The sequence below is a fragment of the Girardinichthys multiradiatus genome, chromosome 15 (genome assembly GCF_021462225.1).
Source record: "Girardinichthys multiradiatus isolate DD_20200921_A chromosome 15, DD_fGirMul_XY1, whole genome shotgun sequence".
Classification (NCBI taxonomy): domain Eukaryota; kingdom Metazoa; phylum Chordata; class Actinopteri; order Cyprinodontiformes; family Goodeidae; genus Girardinichthys; species Girardinichthys multiradiatus.
In genome coordinates this window covers 36,774,379-36,787,842 of record NC_061808.1, presented here as the reverse complement: position 1 = coordinate 36,787,842, position 13,464 = coordinate 36,774,379, and the positions used below count along the sequence as shown (strand labels likewise).

The following is a 13,464-nucleotide window of genomic DNA, read 5'->3' as shown; positions in this document are numbered from 1 at the left end:
GTATCACACTCCTCAGCGTCCCTAGTAAGGCCTACGCCAGGCTATTGGAGAGGAGAGTCCGGCCGATAGTCGAAACTCGGCTTCAGGAGTAGCAGTGTGGTTTTCGTCCCGGCCGTGGAACACTGGACCAGCTCTATACCCTCTACAGGGTTCATGGGAGTTTGCCCAACCGGTTCAAACGTGTTTTGAGGACCTGGAGAAGGCATTCGACTGTGTCCCTCGTGATGCCCTGTGGGGGGTGCTCCAGGAGTTTGGAATCGGGGGCCCTTTATTAGGGGCCATCCGATCCCTGTACGAGCAGAGCAGGAGTTTGGTCTGCATTGCCGGCACTAAGTAGGACCTGTTCCCGGTGCATGTTGGACTCTGGCAGGGCTGCCCTTTGTCACCGGTCTTGTTCAAAACTTTTATGGACAGGATTTCTAGACGCAGCAAAGGGCCGGAGGGGGTCTGGTTTGGGGACCAATGGATTTTGTCTCTTCTTTTTGCAGATGACGTGGTCCTGCTGGCCCCCTCTAGGCAAGACCTACAGCATGCGCTGTGACGGTTCGCAGCCGAGTGTGAAGCGGCTGGGATGAAGATCAGTTCTTCCAAGTCTGAGGCCATGGTACTCGACCGGAAAATGGTGGCCTGTCCTCTTCAGGTTGGAGGGGAGTTCCTGCCTCAAGTGGAGGAGTTTAAGTATCTTGGGGTCTTGTTCACGAGTGGGGGAAAAATGGAGCAGGAGATCGACAGACAGATTGGTGCGGCTGCCGCAGTAATGGGGGCACTGTGCCGGTCCGTTGTGGTGAAGAGAGAGCTGAGCCGAAAAGCAAAGCTCTCAATTTACCAGTCGGTCTACATTCCTACCCTCACCTATGGCCATGAACTTTGGGTCATGACCGAAAGAACGAGATCCCGGATACAAGCGGCTGAAATGAGCTTCCTCCGTAGGGTGGCCGGGCACTTCCTTAGAGATAGAGTGAGAAACTCGGCCATCCGGCAGGGGCTCAAAGGTTTGGCTATAGCAGCCTGGCCGTGTATATTGACCCTGTGGAGCTCCCGACGGACAGTTCTGGTGGAAACAGGAGAGTTGAGGTGCACATTTAATTCAGCCGTGATTTGGGCAGCCGTGGTTTTATGTTTTTTGGATACAATCCGGGTTAGCACCCGGACATCCCTTTCAGACAGCTTCCTCTTGCGTCCACTGTTAATCCTGTTGGATGTGGTTCGTCCTTCTTGGTGGTATGCTGACATTACCCTGGATACCGTGGCTCTTGATACATCACAAAGACTTGCTGTCTTGGTCACAGATGCAATCAATGAAGACTGGCTACCAGGCTGGTCCAATTTAGCCATGAAACTTCCCACAGTAAAATGACAGGTGTTTCAGTTTCATTGTTCAACCCTTATATATATATATATATACACCGCCAGAACATGACTACTGTATGCAGGCAAGTATAGTATTATAGATGTGATTAATGTTTGAGGGGTATAACTAATTGTAATATTTTGTGAGCACCATCTTCTAATTCTGCATATTCCTGATTACATCTAAGCCCTTTAAACTTGATGATGACGTGGACAGCGGAAAGAGGCATCACAAACATCTGCAGACCACCTGTGTGATGCTCAGCTCACCATCCAGAAACACAAACCACAGGTCTCAGTTGCAGCGTCCCATCCATGTCTCTGACCTTGCGAGAGATTTGGCGACACCGCCAGAGACTTTCTGTTCAGAAAGACATCAGCCTCTTTGTTCTGTTGAAGAGGTGTTCCAGGAACCAATCACTCAAAAACACATATAGCACATTTCTTCATCAAAAATGAATATTTAAAAGCTTATTTATTCTCAATCACACTCTCCAGCGATACAGTAGAATTACATAAAATTGTCCATTTATTCAGGTTAACTTTAATATCACCTGTAATGTCAAATCAACTTACATGAACAAATGACACAATACATTAAAATAATACTAACACAAACTGTTAGAAATCACTTGTGTTTAACGTTAACTGTGATGACTGCCAGCGGGAGCTCAGGGCCGACAGTCCGGCGAGGCAAGCCGGCAGTTACTATCGGATCGGAAAACTCCGAACATGTCGGAGCACATTTGACATTAAGCGATATCTTGATAAATCAAGCTAATTTTTCACGTCTACACAGTTATATTCCCGCACTAAAAAACATTGTAAAAGTTCATTTGTGTCACAGAAAGTGTAATTTTTCACAGTTTACTCACAGCTTTTGCCACGGCTGCCCCTGCTTGAACAACCACTTCAACCTGCAATGAATTATGGGAAATAATGGGCCGCGAAGGATACTCACTACAACCCATCCTTCAAATCGGGCAAAAGAAGGACACATTTGTCTGCTGCATTTGACAGACCTTCCGCGCTGTGACGTAATCGGCCCACAAGTACGGCCTTGGAAGGATCCAGCCCCTGAATTGGGACACACCCTCGGCCTGCACATGGATCCTCCTCCTTCCTGTTTATTGACCAATAGTAGAGGAGCTGGAGAGAAGAAGGCAGCCCTCCTCATTTGCATAATGAAGGAGAAATGCATATGGTAAAGGAAAAAGAGAGATGAGGAAATGTAAAAAGAACAAAGGCATGTCTAAGGAAAAAGAAAAACAATATATATATATTTCTGCTATTATTTTTTATTTTGTCAGGATCGGTTCTCCAGAACTGACTGCATGTATTTAGACAATATAAAAAACAATTTTCATGCTTGGGTCTGGTAGCATCTGCAGTTAAAGATCCTTGAGTTCTTAAGGAACCTTAGACAGGAAACACAACTCTACAGTTCACCACTGCCTACTCAAACCTAAGCTTACCGTTACCGTTTGCATAGTTTAAGCAATATAACACTGGAATGTTTACTTAGAAAATTATTACTGAGAGCAGCCTGTTTCAATTAAGCATTGTAAAACATTGCAAACACATTATTTGTCTTATTCCTTTACGAACCAAGGCTGCAGATGTTTTTGAGCAACTAATTAACTCCGTAGTAAACGACTGTTAAAAAGACCCAATTTAAGTCACTAACACCATCCAGTAAATACCTACAATTAAAGACTTTCAGCAATAATCTTAATATTAACAGGTGCAACTTAGTGTTCATTGGGAGAATATCACAGGTATTGCTTCTGCTGACAGCAGACAGAAATGCAGCCTCAAGATGCACATGGAATGATGGTAATGGCATGTGTTTAACAATCATTTGAATGGAGCTGTACTTTCTGACCAAAGATCTGGAAAGGGTGAAAGCCTGGATCTCTGTGTCATTTGCTCATTGAATGTGTCTTCAAATCTTGTATCATTATGTGTGAAAATGACATGCTGATGCTGCATTGTAATCCATACACTCACGTGTGCAGGTTCTGCTCAACTGATGTAGGTGGCTCATCACTTGGCAGCACATAAAACAAAGATGAAATAAAATGCATGTACACCACCTTTGTATCTTTAAATATTTCAACTATAACCCAATAAATAACACAATAAATAACAATACAATAAATAACTGTAATCATCCTGCATTAAAGAGAGATATTTTTTAGACATTTTGAAAAATGAAATAAATCCATATTTGCATCTGATTTCCAAGTCTAATACCCAAACCCACAGTACCGCCTGTCTTCCTTGCCTTTCAACGGTGAAGGCATACAGGCTGCTTTAGGTAAGTAGCTTTCCAGCATTCCCTTCCTATGGACCTCATATTGTGGAGTACAGCCTTTGATCTTCAGCTATGTGACGCAAGCACAGATTATTTTTGAACAAGTCAAAAAGCTGCTGTGGTACAAGTGTCACAACTCTGACACCAAAGTGGACCAGCTCCATTCGGTCTGCTTGCGAGCGTTTCCATTACTGTTGTTTTCCATACCAGTACCTACTTTTTTGGTCCCTACTTCTGAGCAGGTGTGACTGGGGCTGAGTAGGGACTACATGTGACGTAAACAGATCGCTGTTCACTGATAGGCCATGGGAGGGGGAGAAATGAGAAGGTTATCGCTGAGGTAGTGCAGGGAAACATTATTAAAATTCAAGAGCGACTACATTAATATTAAGGACCACAAAGGTCGGAGCGGGTGAAACCTAAATATAATTTTACTATTTACAAAAAATAAACCATGCCTCAAGGCTGAAAGAAAAGAAAAAGGACATATCAGCTTTCTGAATTCCACAGAGGTAGGGGGCGCTGTATTTAATAACATCCTGAACCAGCTGATCACACATAAAATCAGCTATTCAGACTCACAAACATTTGCCCCAAAACACAAAAAAAACCCACCATGAACCATGGTTTTGCACTTTAGAGTCCTTGTCCTTGTAATTGTAATGGCTTCATAATTTCATAACTTCTTCAGGCAAACTTTGGAGCATTACCAGTCCAGGCTTCTCCTGCTTCTGGGTATCTGTAAGACCTTCTGGAGCTTTAAGCGCTAACAATCTAGATCCATCAGATCTAACGATCACCTGTTTTTAGTTGTCCCAGCTGGTTCAAAGTGGTAATTTACAGACATAAATTAGTGACTATAACATTTATGGTTGTAGCCCCTAAACTGTGGAATAAACTGTCCTTAACACACCAGACAAGCTCCAACTATCAATATCTCATTTAAAAACATGTCTGTTCTCACTAGCTTTTAATACATACATGAGAAATATGCTTTATCTGTAGGAGGTGTGTCATTTTTTGTACCTCTGTACAGCACTTTGGTCAGCTATGCAGTTGTTTTTAAATGTGCTAAATAAATAAACATGAACTTTACGTTAACTTACTTTATCTCATGAATGCTATGCATACGGTCCGTCTGCAGCACTGTAGAGTCACTAATTTCAAGATGAAAAATGTTTGGAGAGGCTCCAACTGACGGAGGCCCGACCTACTAATTGGTTCATTCAACTAATAATTATTTGACCACTTAGTGGCACCCAGATGTGAACAGAATGTAAACTTTTATCCTTGTTTTATTATTATTATTTTAAAAGGTAAAACATAAAATAAAATAAAAAATGGTGACATCATTACCTGTTCTGTATCAGAAAAACACAGAATTTAAATTCTATATCACAGTACATCAAAACATCAAAAAAAAAAAGTGAGACTCATATACAGATTCATTAAAGATAGAGTGAAATATTTCAAGCCTTTATTTCTTGTAATTTTTATGAATATGGCTTACAGACAATTAAACCCCAAATTCATTCATTATCTGTAAGCCATAATTATCAAAATTACATGACAAAAGCCTTGAAATATTTCACTGTATGTGTAATGAATGTATACATTTTCAGCTTCTGAAATGACTGGCAAGAAATATTGAACTTTTGCACTACCTTCAAATTTTTGTACCTGTTGTACCAAACTGGCATGACAGACATGACAGGACTTAATGTCTAACAGCATGTGCTTCTGTTTTCTTTGGATGGTATGTGCACATATAGGTTTTACTTACTTTAATTGTTTGTTTTTCTTGAAAATTAAAGGCCGTACATCCTCTTTGCAAAGCTTGATGGCTACGTTGATTGCTCTTGGTTGTGTAACCTCTGCACAACATAGCCCAATGTAGCTAAAATTAAAAATAGTAGAAGTCTATGTAGACTTTTTTGCATTTAGTTGAGATAACAGTCCCCACAGTCTATTGCACATAAACATCTTAACCTTTATATTACCATTAAGCCTCAGACAATATTCCCTTTTTATGGATACATGTAGGATGCTTTTATAAAACATTTTCACTTTAGGAACAAAAATACAAATAAATGAAACACAAGCTGCAGGTAGCAGAGTATCAGCTGATGAGAGCAAACACCAATAACCCACTGGGCTTCTCCGCATGTTGGCTGTGGAAGAGAATCTTTCAGATACACTGTGTCTACTGCAGTTGCTCTACTCAGCACTTTGACTTGACTTGAGCAGTGGAGGTTTGACAGAGAGGCCCACCCGAGCCCCACTGTGCTGTTTGTTAGCGTAAGGCATGTGCTCTGTTTGTCAGGGAGATGCCCCTGGCACGGCAGCCCCCTTCGTCGTCAACACAACACTGCAGCATGGCAGCAGGTCACCTCTGCGAATCTTGGAACATTGGACTACACACTGGGAGGCTAACAGAACAGGAGAAGAGAGGCCATATTCATACTGCAGCTGAAAATGTCTTGACTCTTCCCACATAGTGAATATGTTTTCTGATTAACATAAACATAATGTCACAAGAATCTTTGTTTTTTGAGCAACTGTCTGTCCATTCATTTAAGTTTCAAGGCTTGTAGCTGAAAGGTTTAGGGATATTTGCAGGTTATTTTTATATATCTATTCAATGGAAACCCAGCACTGAGCAAACAAAGACAGATACCTGTGGGTTTACCTCAATTTAGAAGCTTGCCAGACGAAGTGAAAAGGAGGATAATGGATAACCTCACAATTGTTCTTATGCACACATACAGGGGTTGGACAATGAAACTGAAACACCTTGTTTTAGACCACAATAATTTATTAGTATGGTGTAGGGCCTCCTTTTGCGGCCAATACAGCATCAATTTGTCTTGGGAATGACATATACAAGTCCTGCACAGTGGTCAGAGGGATTTAAGCCATTCTTCTTGCAGGATAGTGGCCAGGTCACTACGTGATACTGGTGGAGGAAAACGTTTCCTGATTCGCTCCTCCAAAACACCCCAAAGTGGCTCAATAATATTTAGATCTGGTGACTGTGCAGGCCATGGGAGATGTTCAACTTCACTTTCATGTTCATCAAACCAATCTTTCACCAGTCTTGCTGTGTGTATTGGTGCCATGTCATCCTGATACATGGCACCGCCTTCAGGATACAATGTTTGAACCATTGGATGCACATGGTCCTCAAGAATGGTTCGATAGTCCTTGGCAGTGACGCGCCCATCTAGCACAAGTATTGGGCCAAGGGAATGCCATGACATGGCAGCCCAAACCATCACTGATCCACTCCCATGCTTCACTCTGGGCATGCAACAGTCTGGGTGGTACGCTTCTTTGGGGCTTCTCCACACCGTAACTCTCCCGGATGTGGGGAAAACAATAAAGGTGGACTCATCAGAGAACAATACATGTTTCACATTGTCCACAGCCCAAGATTTGCGCTCCTTTCACCATTGAAACCGTTGTTTGGCATTGGCATGAGTGACCAAAGGTTTGGCTATAGCAGCCCGGCCGTGTATATTGACCCTGTGGACCTCCCGACGGACAGTTCTGGTGGAAACAGGAGAGTTGAGGTGCACATTTAATTGTGCCGTGATTTGGGCAGCCGTGGTTTTATGTTTTTTGGATACAATCCGGGTTAGCACCCAAACATCCCTTTCAGACAGCTTCCTCTTGCATCCACAGTCAATCCTGTTGGACGTGGTTCGTCCTTCTTGGTGGTATGCTGACATTACCCTGGATACCGTGGCTCTTGATACACCACAAATACTTGCTGTCTTGGTCACAGATGCGCCAGCAAGACGTGCACCAACAATTTGTCCTCTTTTGAACTGTGGTATGTCACCCATAATGTTGTGTGCATTTCAATATTTTGAGCAAAACTATGCTCTTACCCTGCTAATTGAACCTTCACACTCTGCTCTTACTGGTGCAATGTGCAATCAATGAAGACTCGCTACCAGGCTGGTCCAATTTAGCCATGAAACCTCCCACACTAAAATGACAGGTGTTTCAGTTTCATTGTCCAACCCCTGTACATGTATATAGAAGCTGAAGTATTAAACAGTAACAACAGTTTTCATCACCACATCTCATCTGGCATCTTTTACAGCAATAGCCTGAAACTATATATGTAACGTTTTTTGTGTATTGAAGATTTGTCTGTAGAACGATATCTGGTATTAAGTGATGTCGCACAGCATTTGTACATGTTTCACCAGACACGACCTCAAAATTCAATACGGCAGCATTGGACGGCCCTCGCAGCTTAGTGCAGCTTGACTATACACGGGACCGCAGGATCCTTGCATTGCTGCCTCCTTACTACCATCGAGTCCGTCGCTCCAGTCTGCTCGTTGCTACCATCGAGTCCGTCGCTCCAGTCTGCTCGTTGCGACTAGGTGGGACTGTGAGCAAGCTTTAACACAATCTTTGGTCTTGAATCTTTAGTGACGGAAATATTTGCCCATTCGTCTTTGCAAGACAACTTAAGCTCAGTCAGATTAGATGGAGAGCGTTTGTGAACAATTCAGTTTTATTTATATAGCGCCAATTCACATCACGTTGTCTCAAGGCACTTTACAAAGTCAACTCAATCATATCATACAGATTTCAAGTCGGGTAAATACATTCCAATTAATCCTTACTATTAAACAGTGCAGTTGGATTCAGGTTATAATTCAAATTGGTTAAACGTTTTTCTATCTAAGGAAACCTAGTAGATTGCATTTAGTCAGTGACTTGCAGCATTCACTCCTCCTGGATGAGCCTCTACATGCTCACAGTGGAATGTCGCTTGCATTGACTTTGTGGCAATCCCTCATACTGAGCATGCAAGTAGCGAAAGTGGAGAGCAAAACTCCCTTTTAACAGGAAGAAACCTCCAGCAGAACCAGAACCAGGCTCAGTGTGAGCCGCCATTTGCCACGACCAACTGGAGGTTTGAGAGAACAGAGCAGAGACACAAAAAGAACATAGAAGCACTGATCCAGTAGTACTTTCTATAGGAAAGAAAAAGTGAAGCACTAATAGTTATAGCTCATTTAGTGGCTTCATCTAGATGAGAAAAACAGCTAAGCAGATGAACTGTGAGCCAGTTTTCAAGTCTAAATTATGAAAGAGAGCACATACAGTTTGTCACAGTAGAAGCTCAGCCAGTAGCTGAGGATTAAACACTGAAAGACAGGGCCAAGTGTATCATCTGTATAAAGTAAGCATTAAGTTGTTGGCATCAGAAGCTCGGTCAATGCCCCCCCTCCAGGAAGGTGCCACAGCTAAACACAGAGCCAGGTCAGATGTAACTTCTAGGAAGAGAAAAAACAGAGATAACATATAGTTAAAAGCTGAAATAACACCAAATAACGCAAAATTGGAGAGTAGTATGAGAATGTAGCAGAGTGAAAGTGGTCATTATGTCCTATAGTCTAAGCCTATAGCAGCATCACTACTGAGATAGCTCATGATAACTTAAGCCACTCTAGCTTTATCAAAAGGAAAGTTTTAAACCTGGTCTTAAAAGTAGACAGCAGTAAAACAGCCGTTTTCAAATCTTGCCACAGATTTTTGATTGGGTTTAGGTCTGGACCTTGACAGGGCCATTGTAACACATGAATATGTTTGGTTTTAAACCATTCTATTGAAGCCCTGGCTTTATATTTTGGGTCGTTGTCCTGCTGAAAGGTGAACCTCCGCCCCAGTCTCAAGTCATTTGCAGACTCCAACAGGTTTTCTTCCAAGGTTGGCCTGTATTTGGCTTCATCCATCTTCCCATTAACTTTGATCACCTTCCCTGTCCCTGCTGAAGAGAAGCATGCCCAGAGCATGATGCTGCCACCACCATATTTGACAGTGGGGATGGTGTGTTCAGAGTGATGTGCAGTGTTAGTTCCCAGCCACACAGCGTTTTGCATTTTGGCCAAAAAGTTCAATTATGGTCTCGTCCGACCAAAGCACCTTCTTCTTCATGTTTGCTGTGTCTGCAACATGGCTTCTGGCAAAGTGCAAACAGGACTTCTTATGGTTTTCTTTTAACAATGGCTTTCTTTTTGCCACTCTTCCATAAATACCACATTTGTGCAGTGCACGACTAATAGTTGTCCTGTGGACAGATTCCCCCACCTGAGCTGTGGATCTCTGCAGTTCATCCAGAGTCACCATGGGCCTCTTGGTTGCATCTCTGATCAGTGCTCTCCTTTTTCGGCCTTTAGGTGGACGGCCTTGTCTTGGTAGGTTAACAGGTGTGCCATACTCTTTCCATTTCCGGATGATGGATTGAACAGTGCTCCGTGAGATGTTCAAAGCTGGCAAATCTTTTTATAGCCTAAGCCTGCTTTAAACTTCTCCACAACTTTATCCCTGACCTGTCTGCTGTGCTCCTTGGACTGTATTCTCTTAACCAACCTCTGAGGCCATCACAGAGCAGCTGTATTTGTACTGAGATTAGATTATACACAGGTGGATTTTGTTTAGTCATTAGAAATCATTAGGCAACTCCTGAAGGCAATTGGTTGCACTCAGAGTAAAGGGGGCTGAATACATCTTTACAGCGCACTTTTCAGTTTTTATCAACATCTGATCATTGAATATTGTTCGGGACATGATGTGGATCAATCCTGGAAGGTTTTGTGTCTTTGCAATTTTCCTTGTAGGAGCTATAACAGTTTAGTTTTTTTTGGCAAGACATCAAACTTCGTGGTCTGGCTCTGCCCCTTCAATAAGCTCAAAAATTCACGATTTTAATAAATTTAGATCCCCCATCCTTTCTGAGCCAACTGACTAATTTTCAAGCTGATCAATCAAAATCTCTAAGAGAAGTTCAATCGAATACAGGTGCTATAAACGGACAAAATGAGGTCAAACTTGCAAATTTAATCCAAGATGGCCAACATGTTTGTTGTAGAACATGGGTGCAAGAGTTTTAGGTAGCTCTCAGGGAGTACTCCAAGGGCCTGATCTTCAAAGATCCTAAATAGTGTGTGCTAATTTGCGTGTACTATAAATACATTGCACATGCAATAAGTGGGTGTGCTGCATGCGATCTTCAAAGATTGCGCGTGCAATGGATATTAGGTGTAAAACAGGTGCAGACCACCCAATTTAAATGAGGAAATTGCGTGTGCTACTGGCTGGAGTAAAGGGGGCTGAATACATCTTTACAGCGCACCTTTCAGTTTTTATCAACATCTGATCATTGAATATTGTTCGGGACATGATGTGGATCAATCCTGGAAGGTTTTGTGTCTTTGCAATTTTCCTTGTAGGAGCTATAACAGTTTAGTTTTTTTTGGCAAGACATCAAACTTCGTGGTCTGGCTCTGCCCCTTCAATAAGCTCAAAAATTCACGATTTTAATAAATTTAGATCCCCCATCCTTTCTGAGCCAACTGACTAATTTTCAAGCTGATCAGTCAAAATCTCTAAGAGAAGTTCAATCGAATACAGGTGCTATAAACGGACAAAATGAGGTAAAACTTGCAAATTTAATCCAAGATGGCCAACATGTTTGTTGTAGAACATGGGTGCAAGAGTTTTAGGTAGGTCTCAGGGAGTACTCCAAGGGCCTGATCTTCAAAGATCCTAAATAGTGTGTGCTAATTTGCGTGTACTATAAATACATTGCACATGCAATAAGTGGGTGTGCTGCATGCGATCTTCAAAGATTGCGCGTGCAATGGATATTAGGTGTAAAACAGGTGCAGACCACCCAATTTAAATGAGGAAATTGCGTGTGCTACTGGCTGGAACAAGAGGAAAAGCAAATAGATCCTCTGCTGTGTTGCTGGAAACATGCAGTGATTGATCCAGTTCCTTCTGCCCTTGCTTTTCTGGAAATTTACACTTAGTTAACTTTGGTGTCCTGACGAGATTATTTCTCCTATCTTGCTTGATGTAACTCGCAACAAATTGGCAATCAATATTAACAATATAACAGACAAACATGTCTGTATTAGAGGTTTGCCTCCCTTGATCTTTTAATTATTTTCAGAGACTCACTGGGTTCTTTTGTTTTTTTGAGAGTCTGTTTGAAGAGTTCCGAGTTAATGAGAAACATCCACAATATTTAAGCCTGAATGTAATATTAGCAACATAAAACAGTTTGTTGTAGAAGTTGGCTAATTTTAAAACACCATAACTGTTTTGCAAAAAATTTTAATCGAACATTTATGTACATAGAAAAAAATTATTTTCCAATGATTTTACTGACCTTGTTTTGCCAATTTTTTAACGATATACAACGTGTTTAATTATTTAAATTGTTTTTTGGAGACACAAAATAATTGTTTTACTGCATAAAACCCTCCCCTGGCATATGTTCACATTTAAACAGCATAATCAAATTGATCCAGCTCTGATTGCCCTGCAATGACACAATGTTACTATCAATAATGCAATGTGTTTAGTTTAGTGACAAGGTTAAAGCACATGCACAGAAGATTATCTCTTCCTGCCATCTGTCATTCTATCTATGCCTCCTTCTGGCCAAAGTGACAGCAGACATTTTTGCAACCCAGTTAGCACCTGCATTTCAAACATGCTAAATCCACATGCAAAAGTTGCGCCCGTAAACCGTTTCAGGTTTGGAAAATTGCATTGCGGGTGGTAAGAGATGATATTTGCATATCCTCCTCCCATGAATTTGCACATTTGGGTCATTATCATATGTTTTGCATATTTATGAAGGCAGACGCTAAAAGGTTTGCACCCGCACTTCCGCTGATTTTCCACACGCAATCCGATTACCACCTTGCTTGTGAATCAGCTTTGTGGATACAAACAGGTTTTTGTGTGGTTTAGTACACGTAAACCTTTTGAAGATCAGGCCCTAAGTGTACAAAATTTAATATGTTTGTGTTAAAGTAAGGTAAATGTGGTGGGTGTTTTGAAAATTTCAGGGGGGACACTGTTAAGCTACTTTTATTGAGATTTTTGCGAAACCCCCAAAATACGTAAATTTCACGCACGACTGATGCCTCCACCAAATTTGGTGAGTTTTTGAAAACGTTAAAGCCACCAAAAACACAATTCATTAGATGTATGAATAATAAATATTCGAATTACAACAGGCCTTTGTAGCGCTTAGCTGCTCGGGCCTAGTTAATCTGCTAAAATAAACTTATTTGTCATTAGTTGCCAAATTTAAGTCATTTAATGAATAAAATCTTTACATTTTTATCCAGCTGTATATCTAACTATATTCAGCCAGTTGTTGACCCCATGGTTAACAACAATGTTAAGTTGGATCATTCCAAGATCCAACTTTTAAATATGAGTTTACATAGCACAAACTGTTAAAAAACAAATGAGCAAAGTTCATCACCTATGCATTTTTCAAAATCCAATTTGTTGTTTTCAGGATGGATGGAATTATTGGGGCTGCACGGTGGTGCAGTTGGTAGCACTGTTGCCTTGCAGCAAGAAGGTCCTGGGTTTGATTCCCAGCCGGGGGTCTTTCTGCATGGAGTTTGCATGTTCTCCCCGTGCATGCGTGGGTTCTCACCGGGTACTCCGGCTTCCTCCCACAGTCCAAAGACATGCCTGTTAGGGTAATTGGTCACTCTAAATTGCCCTTAGGTTTATGAATGAGTGTGTGCATGGTTGTTTGTGTGTTGCCCTGTGATGGACTGGCGACTTGTCCAGGGTGTACCCTGCCTCTCGCCCATAGATTGCTGGAAATAGGCACCAGCTCCCCCGCGACCCACTATGGAATAAGTGGTAGAAAATGACTGACTGACTGGAATTATTAGAACCATGCATCAGGTGACTGTGGATCTGTGGGACAGAACCATCAGGGTTGGATA

The 13,464-nt window shown here is 41.8% G+C and overlaps 1 long non-coding RNA gene across 1 annotated transcript in view; it reads right to left on the bottom strand.

Moving 5' to 3' along the window:
• Window positions 1-8,913: 8,913 nt before the first annotated feature.
• Window positions 8,914-13,464, bottom strand: part of LOC124882314 — a 98,812-nt gene continuing 94,261 nt past the window's right edge. Inside the window, exon 3 of the long non-coding RNA XR_007041858.1 lies at window positions 8,914-8,970. This is a non-coding gene — a long non-coding RNA (uncharacterized LOC124882314). The remainder of the gene's footprint in view (window positions 8,971-13,464) is intronic.